This window comes from Rousettus aegyptiacus, unplaced genomic scaffold (genome assembly GCF_014176215.1).
Source record: "Rousettus aegyptiacus isolate mRouAeg1 unplaced genomic scaffold, mRouAeg1.p scaffold_m13_p_16, whole genome shotgun sequence".
In the NCBI taxonomy this organism is placed as follows: domain Eukaryota; kingdom Metazoa; phylum Chordata; class Mammalia; order Chiroptera; family Pteropodidae; genus Rousettus; species Rousettus aegyptiacus.
In genome coordinates this window covers 29,891,400-29,914,727 of record NW_023416291.1, presented here as the reverse complement: position 1 = coordinate 29,914,727, position 23,328 = coordinate 29,891,400, and the positions used below count along the sequence as shown (strand labels likewise).

The 23,328-nt window shown below is 44.0% G+C and overlaps 1 protein-coding gene and 1 pseudogene across 3 annotated transcripts in view; one reads left to right on the top strand and one right to left on the bottom strand.

Annotated features, from left to right (window-relative positions):
* The window catches only part of PTK2B (protein tyrosine kinase 2 beta), a 105,733-nt gene extending 93,690 nt beyond the window's left edge, over positions 1 to 12,043 (bottom strand). For 2 of the 3 annotated variants that reach the window (XM_036233635.1, XM_036233639.1), the window contains exon 1: positions 11,716 to 12,043. The gene's annotated coding sequence lies outside the window, so the exon portion shown is untranslated. The remainder of the gene's footprint in view (positions 1 to 11,715) is intronic. The other variant, XM_036233636.1, reaches the window with a different exon arrangement.
* A 5,531-nt stretch (positions 12,044 to 17,574) lies between these two features.
* On the top strand, positions 17,575 to 18,845 carry LOC107515449 (annotated as a pseudogene).
* Positions 18,846 to 23,328: the final 4,483 nt, after the last annotated feature.

Below are 23,328 nucleotides of genomic sequence, written 5' to 3'. Positions count from 1 at the left end.
CATGGCACAGAAGGAAGGACTAAGCTGTCACTGTCACTGTCACTGTCACTGGGATCCTGTCTAGGAATGGACTAAAATGCTATGGAAAGGGCGTGGATGCTTGCCTGATATATGCAGAACTGAACCCCTTTCTTTACAGACCACAGCTGGTAAAGGAAGGAGTCCAGGTTATGTCCACATGTCCCCTCACTATCCCTTGTTCCCTAACCCCACCGCCAACCACACACACTCCAGAGTAAAGGTCACGGGAGCCTGTCCTTCAGTGGCTGCCGTGAGGGTCAGATTGGTATGGTCTTTGTAAAGAGCAGTATCGTCTGTCGCTTACTCACCAACCGGGGTCTGTGCCTTTAAAAGCCATCTCTACAGCTTTTGCCCATGTCTCTGTCACTTCTTCACATGTCACTTCAATGGACGCAGCTTCTATTCTTGTCCCTTTGCCTGCTGTTCTTTCTCTTTCCTTTTCCCGCTCTTATGCAAACTCCAGAGTCCTATTTTCTAGCTCACATGGGTCTTCTTAACAGAATAGCAAAGGGGAAGAAAGAAAGGGGCAGTTTCTCTGTGAAATTTGCCGATGAGTCACTAGTGAATGTGGTTTGTGAGATGGATGCAACTGTCCTACACCAGAGAAGGAAGAAGGAAAGGCCCCTAGCACCAGGCCACTCACGAGGCCCCAGCAACCTCATGCTGGTGGGAAGGGCAGCAGTGGACTTGTGTCCTGCACAAGGCAGACCCTAAGGGAATCCTGGTATCATGTCACATTCCTAAAGGTCCTGCTCCAGCAACAATAACCCCAAATCATATCCTGCAGTCATGTTACCTGATCTTTGGGTTCCTCAGCCACCTCCAAGAAATTGGGTAGACTCAGGTTCTCCCATTTTAAAGGAAGGTGATAAAGATATTCCAGACAACAGAAAATACAGTGTCTTGTTTTCAACTTGTAACTGCAAACTGGTTTTAAAAATGATTTTATGTACGATTCTATATAGTGTAAAATAGAGACCAATGCTGGTTTTCTGAGTGGGAATTAGGAGGTAATAAAGAGGGTCAGATTGGTATGGTTGCTTGATTGACTGGCTTACTAGCTTGCATTCCTTCTTTTGTTCATTCATTCATTTCTAAAGTCATTCATCCATCTGTCCATCCATCCATCCATTTTTAAATATTGTACATGCTTAAATATAAGGTAAAGTTGTTCCCACTCCCCAAATTATCTGCCAGAAGGGAAGAAGTTTATATTCCAGCCCTTACAGAATCTTTCATATTATGCTTTTTTCTCAGTTACCCTATTTGAAACAAAACACGCTGTTTGGGGGTACAAAATATTAGCCTGACACCACTTCAGTCAGTGCAAGTTTTGGATGCTTACGAAAGTCAATGGATAAATTTTTTTTAAAAGCATGGTACTGTCATGTAAATTTAGTATTTTTTCTTGGGGCTATAGCCTCACAATTACAAGTGTGAGATTTTGTTGTAAACAAGCATCTAAAAGATCATTTTTAAAAAAGTAATACACTAAGTGGTTATATTGTGAATATCAAAAAGAAATACCTTCTAAAGAACTTGATTAGACATTTCTCCAAAGAAGACGTACAAATGGCCAATAAGTACATGACAAGATGCTCAACATCATTTTTCATCAGAGAAATGCAAGTTAAAACCACAACAAAATACCACTCCATACCCTCTAGGATGGCTAAAATCAAAATTAGAGACAATAACAAGTGTGGGTGAGAATGGGGAAAAATTGGAACCATCACGCATTGTTGATTGGAAAGTAAAATGGTGAAGCAGTTTGGCAGTTATTCAAAATGTTAAACACGGAGCTATCATATGACCCGTAATTCCACTCCTAGGCACGTAACTAAGAGAACTGAAAACATAAGTCCACACAAAAACTTGTACGTGAATGTTCATTATTTATAATAATCAAAAAGTGGGAAAACTCAAATCTTTAATGACTAATAAATGGATAAACAAAATGGTATGTCCATACAATGGAATAGTTTTTAGCAATAAAAAAGAAACGAAGGACTAATACATGCAATAACATGAATAAACCGTGGGAAAATTATGCTAAGTAAAAGAAGCTAGTCACAAATAAAATGCCAGAATAGGCAAATCCATAAAAGCAGGAAGTAGATTAGTGGACTGCTAATTAGTGAACTAAGTGGATCTTTTGGGGTTGATAAAAATGTTTTGTAATTAGACAGCAGTGATGGTTGCACAACTCTGTGAAAATACTAAAATTCACAAAACTGTACATTTTAAAAGGATAAAATTATATCTCAGAATAGCTGTTATTTAAAAAATAACTGAACACCTTCTGGATTAATAAGGATAAGCTGGACTACAGGGACAAGGATATAGGCCAGAAGACAGATAGCTGATTCTAGTTCTAGTGATGAGAAGGATATTGATGTCAAAGATGTGAGTGGCGTGCTTGAATGATTTATGAAAAGGGAGAGTTGGAGAAAAGCCATTTTCTTAATTTAATGTATTATTTTTTGTACTATGTGATTTAAAATGCGTGTCGCCAAAATAATACATTAAATATTACCCTAAAACATTTACATATTCACATCAGGTTTTTTTAAAACAACACTCCTTGTGGGAGGCACAAATGTTCAGGCACACATCGTATTTATGAAACGCCAACTGTGTGTGAGGCACCAGCTGTGTCCTTGAGTTATAACACTGAGCAGGGAAGGTTCTGATCTCAACTGAGCTTATAGCCTAGTTCGTCTGAACTAAAATGGAGCTCAAGTTCTATGAAAAATTTGTAAACCTGATTACAAAACCTTTGGGGGGACCAAAGGTTGCTTGGAGCTCAGACGAAAGCTCTGGATTTTCCACCCATAATCACATGCGTTTGCTCAGAGGTGGACATTATGCATCTTCTCTCAGGGCATGTATGTATACTACACCCCCTGCCCCCAATAAATACACTTGCCATGGCCCAGGTTGGATTCCTCATTCTGAGATCATTCTTTATCGAACACACTGGAATCTAGACCCATTCTTCAGCCTCCCTCATACACAAGCAATAAGGACCTCATGAACTAGAGACCTGGAAAGGATCCAAGTTGATCTGGGCCCAGGAGATGCAAGGAGGGCCCAGGGCTCTCTGCGGAAGAGGGGCACAGGCTCGGCAGGCACCTGTCCTCTTTGTGTCAACCCTGGGAGGGTCTCTTTTCACATAGTTTACATATGGGGCTTTTGCCTAAGATCCATTTTAAATAAGCTCTTCACTTGATAAGGAGCCCTGAACCCCCTTTATTGTATATGCAAATGAAAACCCTGAGTCTTGAACAGGCTTACCCAGGTGACTCACCCAAGACCACATGGCAGGATAGTGACAGAGCCGCAGGGACCAGACCCAGGACTCCCAGTCCTCAGGCAGTGCTCTCTGTCCCTCACAACTTTCCCTGGAAGTGAACACAGGCGGATGCCTGAGTGTTTATCAAACAAGTGCTGGAATGGTTTTTCTACACTGAGAGTTAAGTAGAGAAAGAGGGAGAGGGCTCAGAGGCATGCTGGAGACAACGAGGTCACTCTCTGGAGACAGAGGAGCCATGAGGACTGTGTTTTCAGATCTTGGGACTGCAGGAGCCAGAAAGCTCCTGTGCAGTTACCACAGCAAGTCCTGTGCATGTGCACTGTTAGGTAGAGGTCCAGGCTACTGAAAACTCTGCCGTGATAACCTCTCTCCAGTATTCCCAGAGTGATATCACCCTCTACCAAGGCTTCTTGTCTTTTTCCTACTTCCTGTCTTTCTCCTGTCATTCAGCCTGGCCTAGATAAGCTGGAGGTTGAGAGAAAAGGAAAAGGCAAGGATCTCATGGATTAGAAAGAAGCAGAAGAGTTTAGCAGGGGGATTATGGCACTCCTGCTCTAAACACTGATGCTCCCTCTCTGGGTTCTAGAAACCTCCGCATTCTGAAGAGGCAATGGGCACATCCTGACCTCTTGGGAGAATGTGGCCCCTGCTCTGTTGCAACTGGCTGTTGTGTCACCCAGCACAGAGAATGAGGAAGATCACATTTGGCCCAGGCGAACCAGGCATGACTGAGTAGAGAAAAAGGGAAACAGAGCTCCTATTCTTGGAACTTGAGGGAGTTAGGAAGGAGAATCAGGGAAAAAGCACCTCCGTGCCCTGGAGGAATTTCACACCTGGAAGCTGCAGGGGACAGCACAGGTTTCCCAGGCCAGGAGCCACCAGAGAGTCAGACTGGGAAAGTGGGGAGGGACTGGCATCTCAGGCAGGACACGAGACTTGAGCAAAGGTTTGATGGGGACTGGTGAGGAGATGAGGAAAGTATGGGGAAATTAGTTGGAAGTCGAGACAAAAGTCGGATTACAGAGGGCACTGAGTGGTAAATTTAAAGCATCTGGATTTGCCTAGAAGCACTGTGGAAACTAGAGCTGGGAAGGGGAGAAACTCTGAGGTAATGATAGATGATATTAGGTAATAAGCTCCTCTAGAGCAGGGCTGGCAGCGTAAAGGGAAGGAAGGAATGAGAAGCATGTAGAAGGAATCTGTAGGACAGATTAGTGACGGGGGAGACATGAGTGGAGAAAAGCAGAGAGAAGCTGAAAGGGAAGATAATGTCAGGGTTTTTGACCTGAGTACCTAGGACAATGACAACCGCATGAACAGAAGGAAGAGATGGTTTGGTTTGAGAAAATGAGTTTAGTTTCTGACATGTAGCATTTTACATGAGTTACTCTAGTGGAATATCTTACAGATCCTTGTAAATAGAGGGCTAAAGCAAGGGAAGAGGGTCAGAGTGAAAATGTAGCCCAGGAGTTCTCTGAACTGATGAGGGTCGACGGGGGCAGATCTGAGTGCACACTCCTCCTTGATTCTGGAGGAGACTGCCACACAGAGGTTGCCGTTAGACCTCCAGACTAGCTGACACTGAGTGCATACCTAGCCAAGTCCATGGGAAAGAACTAATCTGAGAATCAAGAACGCGGATGGAGAGGATAAAGAATATACATATATAACTGAACAATGTAATGCTCCCATAGACCCTATATATTTTACATTCGCCTAAGTACCAATTTAAACTCAGAGAATGGAGAAGCTCCAGGTGACCAGTAGATCCTCTTTAGGACCCTAAAATCATCTGAAATTATACAATTTACCCAGACTCTTAAGACCTGAACTAGTATAATAAACTCCTACCTGATCCTCCTGCAAAGTCTCTTCTCTCTGATCCGCTTTACACACTACTGTACAGATCTGCTCGTGGCCCCTTTATCCAAGGCGAAATCTCAACAGCTCTCTGATGCCTTCAGAATAAAGTCCAACAGCTCCCTACAGCCTACAGAATACTGTACAAACTCTTCAGCGACCATATTGAAGCTTATCTTACTTTCTGTCTTTATACCTCATCTTTACTGCCCTTTGATACCCTTGGCTCCAGCCAAAATGAGTCACTGGAATCATACGTCCCCACCCCCCTGCTTTTATTTACACTTGTTTTTGACCACAACCACCATCCCTAGTTTCTATGGCCATAGCCTACCCATCCTTTCAGAGCTTTTACAAATGCCACTTCCTCCAGGAAGCATTCCCAGACTCCCCAGACAGAAGTATTCTCCATCCTCTGACCTCATAGCCTTTACTGGTGCCTCTTTTATGGCTGTTTAAGTAAGTCCCTATCTTGCCTAATAGTTATTCATCTTTATGTATTACCTCCCCTACCAGACTGTAAACTCACTGAAGGCAGACACAGTCCCTTGAATGTAGGGAAAGAAGACTATACCCTGAGAGTGACAGGGGTGAAAAGGGAGAGAAAACTGAAATTAATGCCTAGAACAAGTTACAAATGAGAAAACTAAGGCTCAGAGGTGTTACATAACTTGGCGATGTCCCACAGCTAGAAAGTGACAAAGTCAAGATTCAAACCTACATCTTTCTGACTCCAAACTCTTCATCTTTCCAGGCAGAGTGCCGGACAGTATTATATGGGGCATTTTTAAACAAGCCAGTTCTTTCTCTCAACGTCCCTATGAGGAATACAGTACAATTTTTTTCATTTTCAAATGAGAAAAATGACACTTGGTAGAGTGAAGATTTACCCAAAGGTACAGAGGTAGAAGACTCTAAACCAGAGCCATGTCTCTTGACTCCAGCTTGTCCTTCCACTTGCGTGGACTGACAAACTGCCTGAGAGAGGGACAGCTGCCTGCCTTGAGCTGGGGACTGGAGAATGTAATCAGATGCTGGGGAGTGTACTTGGTCTCTTATAAACTTCCTAGAGCAGGAACTGGGGGTGGGAAGAGTGTTAACCTGAGCTGAAGGGGAAGGAACTGGACTCTCACTCTAAATGGTCCTGGAGGGCAAACGGACATGCTGGAGGTTAGGGAGGAAATGGGTGGGGGGAGTGGACAAAGCGCATTCACTTAGAAACCAGGAAAAGATGTGATGCTCCAAGTGACCAGGAACAGAGGAGGGACCAGGAAGGAAAGGGAACCCCGGAAAAGAACAAAGCCCAAACTCAGGGCAGAATTCCCAGCAGGCTGCATGCCAGGAGCCTCTTAGACCCTCATATGTCCAGTGGGATTGCAATGGCTGGGGTGTAGGAGTGTCTGAGAGAGTCAGGAGGAAGAACCTCAGAGAGAAAAGGGGCACAGAAAAGGGGGACTGTGGTTCTGGGGTACTCAGAGTTGCTGGCAGAATTGGCCTGATTGCGAGGGAGACTAGTCCATGAGATAAGAATTAAATCCAGTCCCAAGTTCTAAACACTGAGCAAGGTGCATTCCTGAATCTCCCTCTCTGGTGAGTGATGTTGCCAGCTTCTGTGTAGGTGGATTTCAGAACATAAAAGGAAAGAAGGGGACTGAAGAGGAGGAAGATATTAGTGAACTGTATAGCCAAGACAGAAAGGGGGAAGGTTTACCCTTTTGCGGGCATTGGCAGTGGCTGGTCTTTGTTCTAATCACGCTGACTGGCTGCCTTATAAGAGCAGCAGGTGCCTTAGTGCTGGGAAAAGGTAAGAGCTGGGGGAGACCTGGAGAAGCAGAGGAATGTCCACTCCTGCAGCCCACCCACAGCCAACCTGAAGGGTCCTTGGAGAAAAAATCCTGCAATCCTACCTCTGTACCCGTGTGTCTAGGTAAAAAGCATACGGAACATGCGGTCTCCAGTTTGCTCTCTTAATCGAACTGTCATCGTGAGTAATAATTATACCTTGGGAAACAGCAGAGTGACTCAAAAAGCTGCCCCATCCCCCACCACCACCCCCTCACATAGTTCAGAGCTTTGCACACGGTGCTGAGAACCCCGGAAAGTGAAGCCACCATTTTCTCCTGCCCATCAGCTCTCTCAACACCTTAAATGACTATGTGGACTCTGCAGTCAGATGGGCAGTCAGAGAAAGTCTCTTTGCTGGCTAAAGAGCTAAATAAGCTGGCTATTCATCAAACACAATGAATTGTGAGTGGGGGTGGGGCGGGCAAGAAACAACACTGTTGTCTATCTGATGTGTGTCCATGTGACCGCACTCATGAGAAGCCTGCCCCTCAGGTGGCCTTTTTTGTCGGGGGGGGGGGGGGGGGCGGGGGGGAGAAGGTGCTTTCCCATCATGCTGTATTAACCATAAGTATAAAAATATAATTAAAAGGAGAGCTAACACTTATTAAATGCCTCTTCAAGGACTGAATGTTTTACGTACAGTCGAGGCTATTATTAAGCTGGTACATTTGGCCATCTGGAATGTTAAAATATTGAAATAATCTCTACGAGTTGGTAAATGTCCGCCACCCCAGCCCTTGCCTGCCTGCCTCCTCCACCCCTAGATGCCCTGGACCCCAGGGTGTCTCTCTGATCCTGCTCAGGGCAACGGCTAGTGTCAGTTCTGTTACGCCACTGCCCATGCTTTAGCAGCTGCTGATATTTTGAATGTGACTCCTGGTGTACTATTCCCCTCCACCCTCATGCAAAGCCCTCTTATCATCTCTGTCTTACAGATGAGGAACACAGGGCTCAGTGACTTGCCTAAGGTCATGCAATGAGTCCGGCAGCTGGAGGAGGAACCCAGAAACTGACCGAGCAGGGGTCCTTGACCACCAGACCACCAACCACGTATGTGTCACAGAGACTGTCGCCACTCTCCCTGCTCTTCCCCCTTTACCTTAGAGCTGATACAGAGTCTAAGGGGAACACTTGACCACTGGGTCAGCAAGAACTTCTCTTAGTTACCACACTTTCGGCCCCAAGCACGCCAGCAGCTGTGCGCCTCTGTTCCAACCAAGTGAGCGCCTCAGAGACCCAGGGGACTCATCCAGAGCCCATGACTCCTGGAGAGGGAGAGCACTAGGTGCCAGGAGACCTAAGACTTGGGGTCTACCCCAGGGATGTCCCCTCTCCTCTCTCACCTCCCCATCGATTGTACTTGTCTGCTCGGTCCCAGAACTGTACCTATGTCAAGTCACTAGATGTGGAATGCTGTTGTCCTTAATTTGGTAATAGTTGCTCCACTGATGCCCCTGCAAAGGTTGCTAGGGAATGCTAGTAAACCCAGTGATAAGGCATCTTTTCTGCAGGATTTACAATAAACTCGACCATGAAAATGTACATGACAAATCTCTGAGAGTGGGCTCATTTGAATGCTTCATCAATGGAACATCTATAACTATGTCATGGCATAGAACACGTTCTCTGAACACTGTTGGGCAAATGCTGCTCTAAAGAGCTGGGGACAAAATTATTGTCACTGGGTGGGAGTGGGGGCAGGGCAGGCGGTGGGGAGATACAACCACTGGAAAGAGGGACCATTTTTAACCCAGCGGTTTCCACAAAGGAAACACACTTTCCATTTCCTCTTTCTCTTACCAAATTCTTAACTCTCTCCAGGTTCCCTTTTAGGAGGCCCCTAATTTGCTCTTACAAATGCTCCCATTAAAATCAGAACACAGCTCACAAGGCACACTTACTTCATCTAGCCCTGAGCTCTATTTTTCTAAGGTACTTATTATAAAAAATGCAGATAATGACAGCCAAATTTTATGGGGATTTGTCCATGTCAGGCACTGTGCTAGGTGTTTTATGTGGATTTTTTTCTTTCAATTTATTCACATTTCTCTTCAGTTAATTCTACTTTGAGCCACTCCCTCTCCTCCCCGCCCCCCTCTGTCCTCCAACAGCAGTAGAAGAGAGGGCTGAATATCTCCTCCCCATGAAGCATGTCACACGGGAAAGGAATAGCAAAACTGAAAAAGTGACTCAGGGTCTCCCACTCTGCTCAGGAACTAACCTGCACTCACTAGAAGCAGGACCCTCCACCACATTCTTCCCCTCGGACTTCTGAGTGCTTGATAAATATAAATGGAAAAAAATGAGCCCCAAGTACTTCGTGTATGCTACTTTGGTGACCCTTAGGTATTAAAGTAATTCATATGTACCACTTTTCCTTTTTCACTCACTAGGCAATTTACATACATTATCGCAATCCTCCCAACCACTCTAGACAAGCAGATATTCTTGTCTTCATTTCAGAAAAGAGAGTCTGGGGATCAGAAAAGCTAAGTGGTTTATGTAAGGTCTCACAGTGGGCAAGTCGCCAGGCTGGGATTTGAACCCAGGTCCTATATAAGCCCAATTTCTTTCTGAGGTACCATTGTAAACTTCAGCAGATGAACAAGCTGACCAAGGAACTGACACTGTTTTTTTGATTGCTTGGTTGTTTTGTTTTTTGTTTTTTGGTTTTTTTGTTGTTGTTGTTTGTTTGTTTGTTTGTTTGTTTTAAGAACTAACATTGTCAAACAGTAGAGGAGACCCGAACTGGAATCCAGGATTGGTCACAAGTGGAATCTGTCATGAGACTGCCCTCTTGGCCCGTGCACTACCCATCCCTCATTTCCCAGAACAGCAGCACCCTCAGCTTTCTGCTGGAGGACAGTTGCCAGATAAAATATCAGTCACCCAGGTCAAGTTGAGTTTCAGATAAACAATGAATAATGTCTAAGTATAAGTACACCCGAGATATGGCATGGGACGTACTTATACTTGAAAATATCCATTGCTTATCTTAAATTCAAATCTGAGTGTCCTGTATTTTTATTTGCTAAATCTGGCAACCCCACCCTAGAGTGGGAGGCATGCTGGGAAGTCTCACGCCTGGCTCCAGGTTCCAAGTGTTGCTCCAAAAGGAGTTGCCATGGCAGCCTGAGCAGGCCCTTCTGGAGCTGTCTCCACTTACCTCTCTTGCTTCACCTCGCCCCTGCACGCTCCATACTCTGATCACTTTGAGATACTTGCAGTTTCCTGGATGCTTCACACTGCTTCTGGCCTCCTGTCTTAGCACTTGCTACGCTCTGTGCTGTTTCTTTCTCCTTTTCCCCTTCCTGGCTAATTCCTATCGATCCTTCAGGTCTCCACTTAAGAATCACTTCTGCCAGGAAGCCTTCCAGGGTACACCCCTCGCCATCTCCTCCAGCACTGGTTGACTTAGCACCCTGCCCTTTCCCATCGAGTGCCATTCAGAACACTGCTCTAGGAGCCTGGGTCACAGGCACTGTTGTTTCCCCACACCCAGCACCAGCACAAGCACCTGGTCCCAGGTAGGAAGTCAGTACATGTTTACGGAATGAATGAATGAATGACAGCAGAATGTACTGCCGGAGCTGGGTCTCTTGAATGTGACTACTTCCTTCCTCTCCTCCATCTTGACTCACTTTTTATTTTATCTCTGCCTCTTCTCCCTCCTCCCCCAGAGGAGTTGTGAAAGGCTGGGCTTAGGTCCACAACAGTATACCTTGGACTTGGGTGAGGAGACAGCAGCCACGGCATGGAGGGGCATCTGCACGCCCCTCACCTGGTCTGCCATGCCAGCCGCCTCAAGGGCTCAAGTCCAGCTACCCGTGGGCGAAAAGCTTTTCCTCCTTTGTATTACAAATCCTCCTGCGGGAGCCCTTCTGTGTCCAAACTTCCTCTCTCCCTCTCTCCTTGGCACCTTGAAAGGAGCCTCATTGGACCGAGCTCCAAGTTTGGGGTGCGGGACGATACCAGTGTCAGATGGCGGAGGTTTAGGGCAGGTGGTGGGGCTCGGTGGGCTCAGAACATCACCCATATGTTCCCTGTTCACCCACCCAAGGCATTGCCCACGCACAGCCTGACAGGAGAAGGCAGCACAGAACTTAACCCTTTAGCAGCGTTCAGAAGGTAGTTTCACAAAGAACCAGTGTGGTGGCAAGTGTTAACTTTAGTCTCAGAACACACGCTGCACGCGCGCGTGCACACACACACACACACACACACACACACACACACACACACAGCTCTGCCTCCATCTCCCTGGCAGACCCCTGCTTGCTTCCAGTGACGGCTCGATTTAGAAGATGCCCTCTCTGGGGGTAAGAGAACGCGGGCGCAGCGGGGTGCACGTGGGAGCCTGACCCGGGCGGGGGCATGAAGGCACGAAAGGGGAGAGAGCAGGGCACAGGGAGCTGCTCAAAAGCAGGAGCTGAAGCGGATTCTGAAAAGCACTGCTTGTTGCTCTCTGATGAGAGCTTTAGAGGCAGGCGGCCTCTCTGTGCCCTCTCATCGTCGCCCCCAGCCTCCCGTGTCTGAGTATGCTAAGAGGGCAAAGAGGGAGAAACACCCTTTAGTCTCAAATTAACTCCAAAAATAGACTCCGCCACCCTCATTCCCCCCTCTGCGGAAAGCTAGCAAGCGGCGGCGGACACTGCGCCCACAGCTCTGCCTACCGGTTCGAGGCTGCGTTAGCAGGAACTCGGGCCCGTCCAGGTACCCGCAGTCTCCAGAGTACCCCCCTCCACTCCGTCCGCGTCGTCCAGCCACCAACTTCTGGCTGGTTCTCAGCACCGATCGCGGGAGGGGACTCACAGGGAGGGAAGCGCCGACTCCAGCGGCGGCTCTTTGCTCGGCCAGGTGAGGCAGGGGGCTGCGCAGGTACAGGTGAGTCCGGGCTGTGGCAGGTACGGAGCTCGCAGCGACTCCCAAGGCCTCCGCTGAGTAAGAGGGCTGACAGGTTTATGTTTTCCCCCTCTCCTCCTCGTTGTTAACCACACCCCTGCCGCTCTCCTCCCCACTTCCTTAAAGGGTGGGGTGTGTTGTCTATGGTGCTGAGTGAGAGCCTGCTCCAGCCTTTTACCATAAACTCTGAAATAGATGCAGCCTCCGATTCCTAATCTGCACGTGCTCACCTGGGGGGCCGTCCCTGCCATCCCCTGACCCCACGTGGGGTCTTTGGCTATTACCTGCCCCCTGGGGCAGTTGACCCCTAGCTCCTAGCACTCCTCCCTCCCCCTTCCACTCCTCCCGCAGGCTCTCGGAGGCCACATTCAACGGTTGCTGTTTCCTCTCAGCACCTGTGCCGCTCCCCATTTCTCCATGTGCTAAAGTGCCCAGACTCTCTTCAGGGAACCGGAGATCAGGTGAATATCGCCAGGGGCTTTGGCAGAACTGAACACCGTAGACCAGGTCCCTGTGCTGCAAAAGGGCAGGACCAGAGGGTGGCACAAGAATAGTCATAGAAGCTGGGTAGCCATCGTCCCCCTCACGTCATCCCCAAATGAAAAGGCTGCTTCACCTCTTCAATTCACATTCCAGCCGGTGACTTCAGGGCACTTAGCAACCCTCATTCTCCTGGAAAGATTCCAGACTTTTTTCTGACTAGGAGGAGGTGAACTGGCCTTAGCATAAGGTCAAAAAGCTCATGTGTACTCAGTGTCCCCCACACCCTCAAGCTCCTCTCCAGAGTCTCGACTTCGAACTTCTTTATTCTGTTCCTTGTGAAAAACTTGGATCTTGCACAGTTCTGGAGGATGCTCTTCATAAGATTGGCCCTGGAGTTGTGCAGCCACACGCAATCTGGCTACATGACCACCCCAGGATACTTCCTGACCCCCACCTCCAAACTCAGTGGACCAGCCCCGCCCCCAGGAAAACAACAGGAAATGCCAGCATTTGGTGAGCATGTCTAAATGCCAACTGCTGTGCTAAAGAAGCACTGTCTGAATGATTTCATTTAATTCTTCCCATTTTCTGCAAAGAAAATGGAGACTCAGATGAATTAACACATCCATGGCCACGAAGCCCCCCCCCCAAAAAAAATCAATGCTTCTCAAAGTATAAGTGTACTAATCTGTAGATTTAAAAATGCAGATACCTGACCACCACTTCAGATCTACTGAAAAATCAGAATCTCTGAGCCTGGGGCCCACCTGCCCCAACAAGGCAATTTACAAGCCATCTGATGGGAGCTCATAGCCACCACTGGTGGAGCTCCCCCTTGTCAACCCTTCTATTTTGTTCTCGGCACTCGCTTGGAATCTTAGAGGTAATGCTGGTGGCTTCATAGCAGTCAGAAAGAGGCCAAGTAACTGACCAGGGAAACCCTGGCTACTGCTTGGCAAGACGAGGCAAATCGGACAGGGTCAACTGCAGTGAGCAGGGAAAATGTGGGAAAGATGATAACTGACCGCATTGCAAGGACATTGTCAGAGGGCTTTAGAAAGTTGGTGGCCCTTACATATTCTTGGGCATAGAATAAGGTGATGAAGGTCAAATGGTATGAAGCTTAGACACTGGTGTGAATTATTGAGGGTCTATGCTAGGGTGGCGGCAATGGGAACTAAAAATTGCAAAGTGAATCCAGACTGGCTTAAGACAAGGTGAGTTTGTGTTTGCTGCCCCTGTGTGGGAAAATTCATGAACTACAACCTCATTGGGCCCTGATTCGAGAAAGAAAAGTTTTCAATATTCAAAATTTTCAGAGGTTGCCGAATTCTTCAACGATTTTTTTTTTTTGAAGCTCCTAGAAGCATAGAATAATAGGTTTAATTTCTGAAAGAGACCGTGAGAAACTCCCTGGGGTAGCCGACTCTGCCTCCAGTTCTTCCGTTTGGTCCAGTGTAGGAACGAAAATGACAGTGTCACACATGTCTCTGGCTGTTACCTACCTTGATAGAACCCATCAGAAACAGTGTCAAGAGCCTGGGATTCTACATGAATGCTCTAAAAACTTTCTACCTTTGGCTTCTTGTGGATTGGAAGAGTGACTTAGCCCAGTGTAGAAGCAACAATATTTTCCTCTACTTGTTATGTCTCAAGCAGAGACAGTGTTATTGTGGGAGGCCCACGGTAGAGGTGGGGAAGGACTGTATAGCTGGCTCAGCAAGAGAAAACTATAAGGAAAAAGGACTTTGATTTTTCCATTTAGATGTCTCATCCTTTACCCCAGAGTCAGGTCTTCAGCTGAGCATGATATTGCTCCCCAAACAGATCCATTTCCAGTCTTTCTGATGAGTGTTAACATTATCCCAGTCACCAAATGTTAATATCTTAGAATCACCTTTGACTCTCCTTTCTCTCTCATTACCCCAGAGCCATTCAATCTCCAAGTCCTGGGAAGCCTTCCCAACAACTTTCCTACTCACTATTCTAATTCTATTGCCATTATGGTGCATGGTCTCTTTGTCTTAGACAGGACTCTTGTGCAAAGGGTTCTCTGGACCTGTCCCCAACTCCCACCCCAACAGTAGTTGGGACTGAGGTTCATAAAAGTGACCTGAGCTAGTGACGAACTTCTGGGTTGGCATCTGAAACCACAGGAACGGATGATATTGTCTGGGGTGGGAGTAAGAGGGAGCAGGCTCTTGCCAGGAGCAAATTTAGTGGAGGCAAAAGTCAAATAAGGTGAGATGATGGTAGATTGGAAGTGATGGCAGGGAGGCAGCATGTGCCATTACCTTTTGAAAAGCTTGGCTGAAAGGGGAATCAAGAGATGAGGATGGGCTGGAGAAGGTTGTGGGTTGAAAGAGGGTTGTTTTGTAATTTAATATGGTAGCCGGTGGAGCAGGTTTAAATGTGCCTGGGAAAGATCTAGTCAAGAGGGAAGACATGACCTTAGGTAAGTGAATCCATTTCCCCGAGCTTGTATTTCCTAATCTAGGAGAGTAAAAGAATGAGTACTTGCTGCTCTACCTATTTCACAGGGTACTGTGATGCCAAAATTAAGTAATAGGTATGAAAATGTTATAAAATGCTACAATTATTATTTTTAGAATTGATAGGAATTAAATAGGATAGGATTAGTGACGAGATATTGCATATATATCTTTCACACAGATACAATTTCTTGAGTGTTCACTGTGCACCAAGAACTATCATTCATTATCTAATTAATTTTCACAATAATTAAGGTCGATAGTTTTCCTATTTTGCAGAAAGGAGGAAAGAGGCTTAAAGAAAGTGAATAATTTGTCCACCGCTGCCCCGGTGGTAAAGGGTAGAGCTGAATCCAAACCCATCACTGGCAGAGTTGTGGTAATATATAATTGTGGTCTCTCCATTATGGATAATGGAATTAAATCACATAATTTAAATTTACTATTATAATAAATTTCAGTTTAAAAGACTAGTATGATTATAAGTGTTCTGAACAACAACAACAAAATGAACAAAGAAAAACTCAGAGGCATGAGGACTAAATAATTGGTCTTTCATCATCAAAGGATGTCTATGTCTAATTTAACCAGGTACCATTAGGTTTACTAAATTGACCATAGCTGAAGCCAAAATACAGAACTCAAAACTATGCCCTTGAAAACAAAACCATTCTTCCATCTATAAAGGGCACTTCTGTTTGTTGTCTTTTCTTTCCTGATAATAGAATCTGATTTTCAGTTGGTCATAGGCTGCCCAAAATAAAGACTACCTTTCAAAGTCTCCTTTGCAGGTGTGACCACGTGATTAAGTTCTGGACAGTAGTTAATGAGCGGAAGTTATGTGTGCAGCTTCAGGATCATGTCCTTCAAGGAAATGGGCATGCCTTCTGGGATTCCCCTTTCCATTCCACCTGATGATGAAAACTGGAGCGGCCGTCTTGGTCTGTGGTATTGAGAATAGCTGAACAACATGAGAGAGGAAGCCTGAGTCTCTACTGCCATCAAGGCACCAAGCTAGCCCTAGAAATGGTCAGGATCTAGCTGAACTTTTACAGGGAGAGAAAGAAACAAATTGTTCAGGTTATTGCATTTGGGGCTTTTCTGTTACCATAGCTTAGACTGCATCGTAACTAATACACCACCATTTAGCCTATTTTATTTTATACATAAATTAAGGCAGCACCTCAATTTCCTCATCTATAAAATAGGAATAATTTACAACATGTTGGTAGGACTAGAGATAATACTTGTAAATTCCCTTGCCAGTATTATGGCTCATAGCTGATGATAAATGGAAGGTATTATATCCTACTGTAACTTTAAAAATAAAGCTATAAAAATAAAATAAACACTTTATCTTTGAATAATCATTGTTTGAAAATACTCCATGACTCCCAACCCCCATGTGGAGGGGAGGTGAAACAAAAATAGCAAAGTCGACAACTGATGTAAGCAGAATGATAGGTTTGTAGGGGTTAATTATACCGTTCTCTCCAATATTGTTTGAAAATGTTCATAGTAAAAAAATTGAAGAAAATCACTCCACAGAGAGGAAAAAAAATTTCTGGACATAATCCGAAGTGAATCTTTTTGGGGAAAAATAAAACCATATAAAATCCTTTCAAAAATTAATTTAGATACCCAAGAGGGAGGGCAGATGGAGAAGATGCAAGAGTGTCTTTATTTTACCATTAAGGAACAACAGGCAGACTCAGTGCCGCAGAGGCCAGGCAGTTTGCACAGACCTGGGCACTGCTGTTGGGCCTTCAATAGCTCCCAAGGAGGCTGCAGAGCAGTGGGCTGCAGAATGCTTCTGGGAAGTGCTTCTGGGAAGTGGAGCCTGCCTTGCTCCCCTGTCCACTCCGAGTCAGCTCCATACTTCTTTGACTATGGCCTCCTTGGCTCTCCATCCCTTACCTCTACCTGTGAGTGAGCTTATTGGCTAAACTCTGAAGCAACAGACTGACTGTATGGACCTTTCCTTGCCATCGTTGACCTCTGCAATTCTAACAAATATGGTGATCTGATCCTAGCCCACACTATGCTGGAAGCATCAACTAGGAAGTGAGTGAGAGTAGGTTGCTATAGGCAGATTCATTGTTAGTAGCAAGAAGAACCTCTTAAAAAAATGCCTAGCAAATGCAAGAACAATCAAATCACAGGCCTCGGTGGACATTTACAGGACAGAGAAACAATCCCCCATGCTTCATTACTACCTTAGGTACCCCTTTATTACATAACACAGTAATTATTGTCTATTTTGGAAATCATGAAGAAAAGTTTATGTTCTGCATCCTATAGTTTAGAAAATTACAGCATATATGATATTTCATAAAAATTTTTGTTAAAAGTATTAGCAATAAAATAATTGGTGCTAAAAGATAGATTTCGGGAATATGCAAAATCAGCTTAGATTTCATTTTTTCAAACTACCAATCTGCCTATCTGTACAAGAATATTTTACCAACTTAGTTCCTTCATTATGAATAGCAGTAGTAAGTAACCTTCACTGAGGACTTCCAAACAAGGGATCAAAAACCCAAACGTGTACAGAGGCAAGGCAGGAAGATGAGGGGAGCTGGCTGGGTAGGAACTGTAGCAAACTGGAGAATAATACGCATCCTTTCTGCAGGGAAACAGCTGCTATTCAGCTATTTGGCTCAAAAGTCTACATGGCCATCTTCTAGGAATTTGCCAAAATGACCAACACAAAGGGAAAGAGGAGAGGCACCCGCTATAGGTTCTCCAGGCCTTTTAGAAAACATGGAGTTGTTCCTTTGGCCACACACATGTGAATCTACAGGAAAGGAGATATGGTAGACCTCAAGGAAATGGACACTGTTCAAAAAAGAACACCCCACAAATGCTAACACAGCCAAAATGGAAGAGTTTACAGTGTTCCCCAGCGTGTGGTTGGCATTGTTGTAAACAAACAAGTTAAGGGCAAGATTCTTGCCAAGAGAATTAATGTGTGTACTGAGTATATTAAGTACTCTAAGAGCCAAGACAGCTTCCGGAAACGCGTGAAGGAAATGATCAAAAAAAGAAGGAAGCCAAAGAGAAAGCTACCTGGGTTCAAATGAAGCGCCAGCCTGCTCCACCCAGAGAAGCTCACTTTGTGAGAACAAATGGAAAGGAACCTGAGCTGCTGGAAGCCATTCCCTATGAATTCATGGCATGATAGGTTTAAAAAAATAAATAAAATAAAAACCTCTTGAAAAAAAAAAAGTTTATTGCCAAGCAGAAGAGGAAGCTTAATGTAGCAATGTAGCCAGGTCTTTCTTTTTTTAAAAGCTAAGGCAGACAATAAACTATGTATAAAGGAAATTAAGAAAATACTTCCATTCACAGTAGTATCAAAAAGAATACTTAGGAATGAATTTTACCAAGGAGGAAGGAGACTTGCACACTGAAAATCTATAAAACAATGTTGAAAGAAATCAGACAATAAATAGAAAGAGATCCCGTGTTCAAGGATTTGAAGACAATATTGTTAAGATGTCACTACTATCCAAAGTGATCTACGGATTTAATGCAATCCCTATGAAATGCAGAAATAGAAAAAAAATCCATCCAAAAATTTATATGAAATCTCAAGGGACTCCAATGGTCAAAATAATTAAAGACTCTTTCTTTTTAAAGAAGAAGTCTCACATTTCCAGATTTCAAAACTTATTACAAATCCGCACTTATCAAAACAATATGGAACTGGCATAAAGACAGACATGTAGACCAATGGTATAGAACAGAAAGCCCAGAAATAAATCCTCGTTTATATGTTCAAATGATCTTCAACGAGGGTGCCAAGACCACTCACTGGAGAAAGGACAGCTTCTTCAACAAATGGTGCTAATAAAATTAGATATCCACATGTAAAAGAATGAAGTTACACCACATGTAAAAATTAATTCAAAATGGATCGAAGACCTACACATAAGACCTAAAACTATAAAAAAAAAAAACTCATAGAAGAAAATATAAGGAAAAAACTTGATGACATAGATTTCTTGGATATGACATCGAAAGCATGGGGAACAAAATTAAAAATAGATACATTGGACTACATCAAAATAAGAAATTTCTGTACAACAAAATCAACAAAATGAAAAGGCAACCTATGAGAAAAAAATATTTGCAAATCACATATTTGATAAGAGGCTAATATAAAAAATTGCACAGCTCAACGACAAAAGATAACCTGATAAAAAGGACAAAGGATTTGAATAGACATTTCTCCAAAGATGATATCTAAATGGCCAACAAGCATATGAAAAGATGTTCAACATCACTAATCCTTAAGGAAATGTAAATCAAAACCAAAGGAGCTATCTCCTCACACCCATTAGGATGCCTACTATACAAAGACATAGAAAATAATAAGCGGTGGCCAGAGTGTGGAGAAATTGGAACCCTTGCGCACCATGGCTGAAAATGTAAAATGGTGCAACTACTCTGCAAAGCAGTATGGCAGTCCATCAAAAAAGTAAAAATAAAATTACCATGTGATCCAGAGATTCCACTTCTGGGTATATATGCAAAAGAACTAGCATCTCTAAGAGATATCTGTACGCCCATGTTCATAACAGCATTATTCGCAGTAGCCAAGAGGTGGGAGCAACCAAGTGTCCATAGAATGGTGAATGGATAAACAAAATGTGGTAATACATACAATGTATATTATTCAGCTTTAAAAAGGGAAGGACATTTTGACACATGCTACAACATGGATAAACTTTGAAGACATTCTGTTAAGTGAAATAAGCCAGTCATAAAAAGACAAATACTATCTGATTCCACTTATACGAGGTATCTGGAGTATTCAAATTCATAGAAACAGAAAGTAGACTGGTGGTTGCCAGGAGCGGGGGGAAGGAGAGAGAGAGGATTTGATTAATGAGTTTCCATTTTGCAAGATGAAAAGCTCTGGGGATTTCGTTGCTAGACAATGGGAATATAGTTAACACTAACTACTGAACTGTGCATTTAAAATGTTTAGGGTAGTAAATTTTATGTTATGTTTATTTTAGCACAATTGAAAATTTTTACAAATGAAAAAAAGCAAAGGTAGAAATCTAAGTTTTTATGTGAAATCTCCCAATTAGCAAATGTTGTCCACTGTCCTAAACCTCTAGTTGCCTAACTAATGGCTATTTTCCCCTCTTTCATAATAGCCAAGCCCTGAATGTATCTCAGTGATCATCCCTCCAGCACATGATTGGGATAAATCCCAGTTGGTTTAAGTCAATCACAGTGGTGTCATTCCCCTGCTGGTGATGAGAGTTGGGCACATGACCCAGTTCTGACCAATAAGGTGTGGGGGAAGTCATCTGGAGGGTTTAGAAAAGTCTTCCTGGCTCTGACAATGAGACTACTGGGGAGAAATGGCCATATTCCATTTTGGGACATTGGTTCATATCCAGATACGATGCCCGGAGCTGCTGCAGTACCTTTCCAACCAAAGGGCAGGCACAGGCACCAGAAAGATTTAAAGAATCTAGGATCCCAGTGTCATTGGGTTGGACATAACTTTCTTACCTCCAGACTTTTTGTTATGTAAGACAATCCATACTCTTATTAGTTAATCATTTTGAGTTGCATTTTAAAAGCTGCAGCTTGGAAGATCATAAATGATAGAGAAAAAAACAAAAGTGTATGATTCAAATTTAAAGTCTTTTGCCAAATCTGATCCAGATGCAGGCAATTTACTACTCAAGGGGTTTCCCTAGTCTCTTGCATCAGCACTACTTCTTATGGAAGTTCTCTCTGCGTTATTCAAACCAACTCAGCTCCCGCCCTCCTATTTCCCATGTTTTAGGCCTCAGAGAAGGCTACAGTCATCACTGTGTCCCATGTCAAGCATCAGACTACAAAGATATCCTTGGTAATTCTGCCTAAGAAGTACAATTATGTCTACAACTCTGAGTGCCTATTTCTGGAAATGGTTTTTGTTCCTGCCAGCTCTGCGACCGCTGCATTCAGCAGCAGTCCGCCTTATCCCATTAAGATTCTCTGATATGAAGTCTGCTTTGTCTGATATTACTATCGCTACCCCAGTGTTTTTGATTTGTATTAGCATGGTATATCTTTTTTGATCTTTTACTTTTAACTTATTTGAATGCTTTTATTTAAAATGAGTTCCTTTTATGCAGCATACAGTTGGGTCTTGCTTTTTTATCTAATTAATAATCTCTGCCTTTTATTTGTAGTAGCCACTTTCAAACACTTTAAAAAGAAAAAAAAAAGCAATTCTTTCTGCACCTAGGATTTTTCTTTCCCCTAATGCAACACTAGAAAAAATAGTTGTCATTCTTGACATAAATTTACATGGCGACAGCATGGGGTTTGGAAATGTGCCAGTGCCCAGCAAAGATGCCTGGGGTATGAGATGGGGCAAATTAGAGATTGAGAGAACTTCCACTAGACTTTTTCAGTAGTTTAGCCGGTATACAGAGGACTTGAACTTCAGGGTCCTCTGAAGAAGGTCTTTTCTACTGAAAGAAGAAACAAAAGTTGGTGACAGAATGGTTATAGTCACTAAGATTTCTCCTTCTGGGGCTCTGGGTAATTCTTAGTCACCATTTCTTTACTGAAATTATGCAAAAAATAAAAAAAGTTCTGTCTGAAGTCATAAGAAATTGGAACATTTTATTCAATATTTCCCTTTATAATTGAGGAAAGGGAAGTCAGAAAAGTAAAATATTATGCCCAGGTCATGCCCCTAGCTAATGGTGGAGGTTGGAATAGAACCAAGTTCTTTCCGGATTTCTAGAAAGACTGGAGAACCTTACTGGTTTAATGTTAACCTTCGTATTCTACTTTTTAAAAGAAGATAACATTTAATTTCTACTCTTCACCCTTGCTTTGATGTGTGGCCCCACTCAGATCCTGAGAAAAAACAACTACAACAAGACGAACAAGGAAAATCGTGTAAGAACAGAATGAAACACATAGATAACAAAACAGATAGATGCACAGAGCACCTGGGACACACAGATAACAGAACAGTGAAAGAAAATGAGACAAGATTTTCCAGGGAGGTGCCTGGAGTGTGGGACTATCAGCTCCATCTTGTGGTCTTTTTGGAGATTGCTTCTAAGGTTAATTTTTGAACCAGTAACCAAAACTTAAGACTCAACTATTTGTTGGATGAGTAGATCTAGAACAATAGGTCTCAAACTTTGCTGTGCCTCAGAATCACCTGGAGAGTGTGTGAAAATTCAGATTCCTTGGCCTATCTGTCTCCCAGATAGATGAATAGAGTGAAGTGGGCCCAAGGATCTGGGCTTTTAGAAAGCTCCCCAGGTGACTGTAAGACAATGAACCATATACAAGAAAAACGCAGATGGCAGTAAGAATTAGTGACATTCATCTCCTTGGCATTGTGGGGAAAGGACTATTCTGAAGAAAAGGTTGGAAGGAAAACGTCAAGAACTATAAATGGTCAGAGATTTTAGCTTACTTGCAAACTAACTAGTTAAGACTGCCACAGTTTCATAAATGCTGGTAAATGAGACTCCTAGGCCACAGCCAAAGGACAGTTATTACTAATAGCACTGGCAAGAGTCAGATTATAGTCATTTGGGCCAGTTTTCTGAGTCTTAAATCCAAGCCCATGTGACGAAGAACACAGGAGGCTGAATTATAGGAGAGCCTAAAGACCTGAAGCTAAGGGAACCAGAATCTTCTATAACGGAGAGTATATTGACCAGGCCTTTTATTAGAAGGAGACATTGTTTCTGCCCTCCAAGTCTGTTCACCATAGAACATCCCTGGAAAGATAGTCCAAAAATGGCAGTCAGAGCCTTAGCTCCATACAGAAACATTAAACATGGGGAAATTGTCTTTCAACTTGTTAGATGAGGGGACTGATAAACAAAATGGATGCAGTCAGGCTCCCCCCCCCCCCCCCCCAGCAAGCGGTGTGGTTTCTGGGCAGCCCTGGATACCAGCGTGCCAGGTGACCCTAGATATAGCATCCTATATAACGAGTAGATTGTGACTGATTATAGTACCTGGCCTTAAGCCACTATTATGCACCTTGTTATAAGAACAATCCTCCCTGCGCAGGAAGGGATGGGGAGGAGGCTGGACCTGTGCCTGTGCCTTGCTGCGGCCTGCTGTGCCGGAACAAAGCTCTGTCGCCTCTGCGCACAGCTCCTCGCATATTCTTTCCAGCTGCCAGAACCGCGCACCCCAAGCTTTGGTACCCTAAACTTGCAGAACACAACTGAAACTAGGAAGGTAAGTGTGTCAAGGGAAAGGAATCCTACAAGTCAAGGTTATAAAGTGATCAAACTGAGCCAGGAATGGGGAGTTGGAGAAATTGAACCCTGTTATACTAGGTAAGAATTCAGCTGTTCCCATCGCTAACCTTTGCAGAAGTCCCTAATCTCCGTTTTAATGGAAACC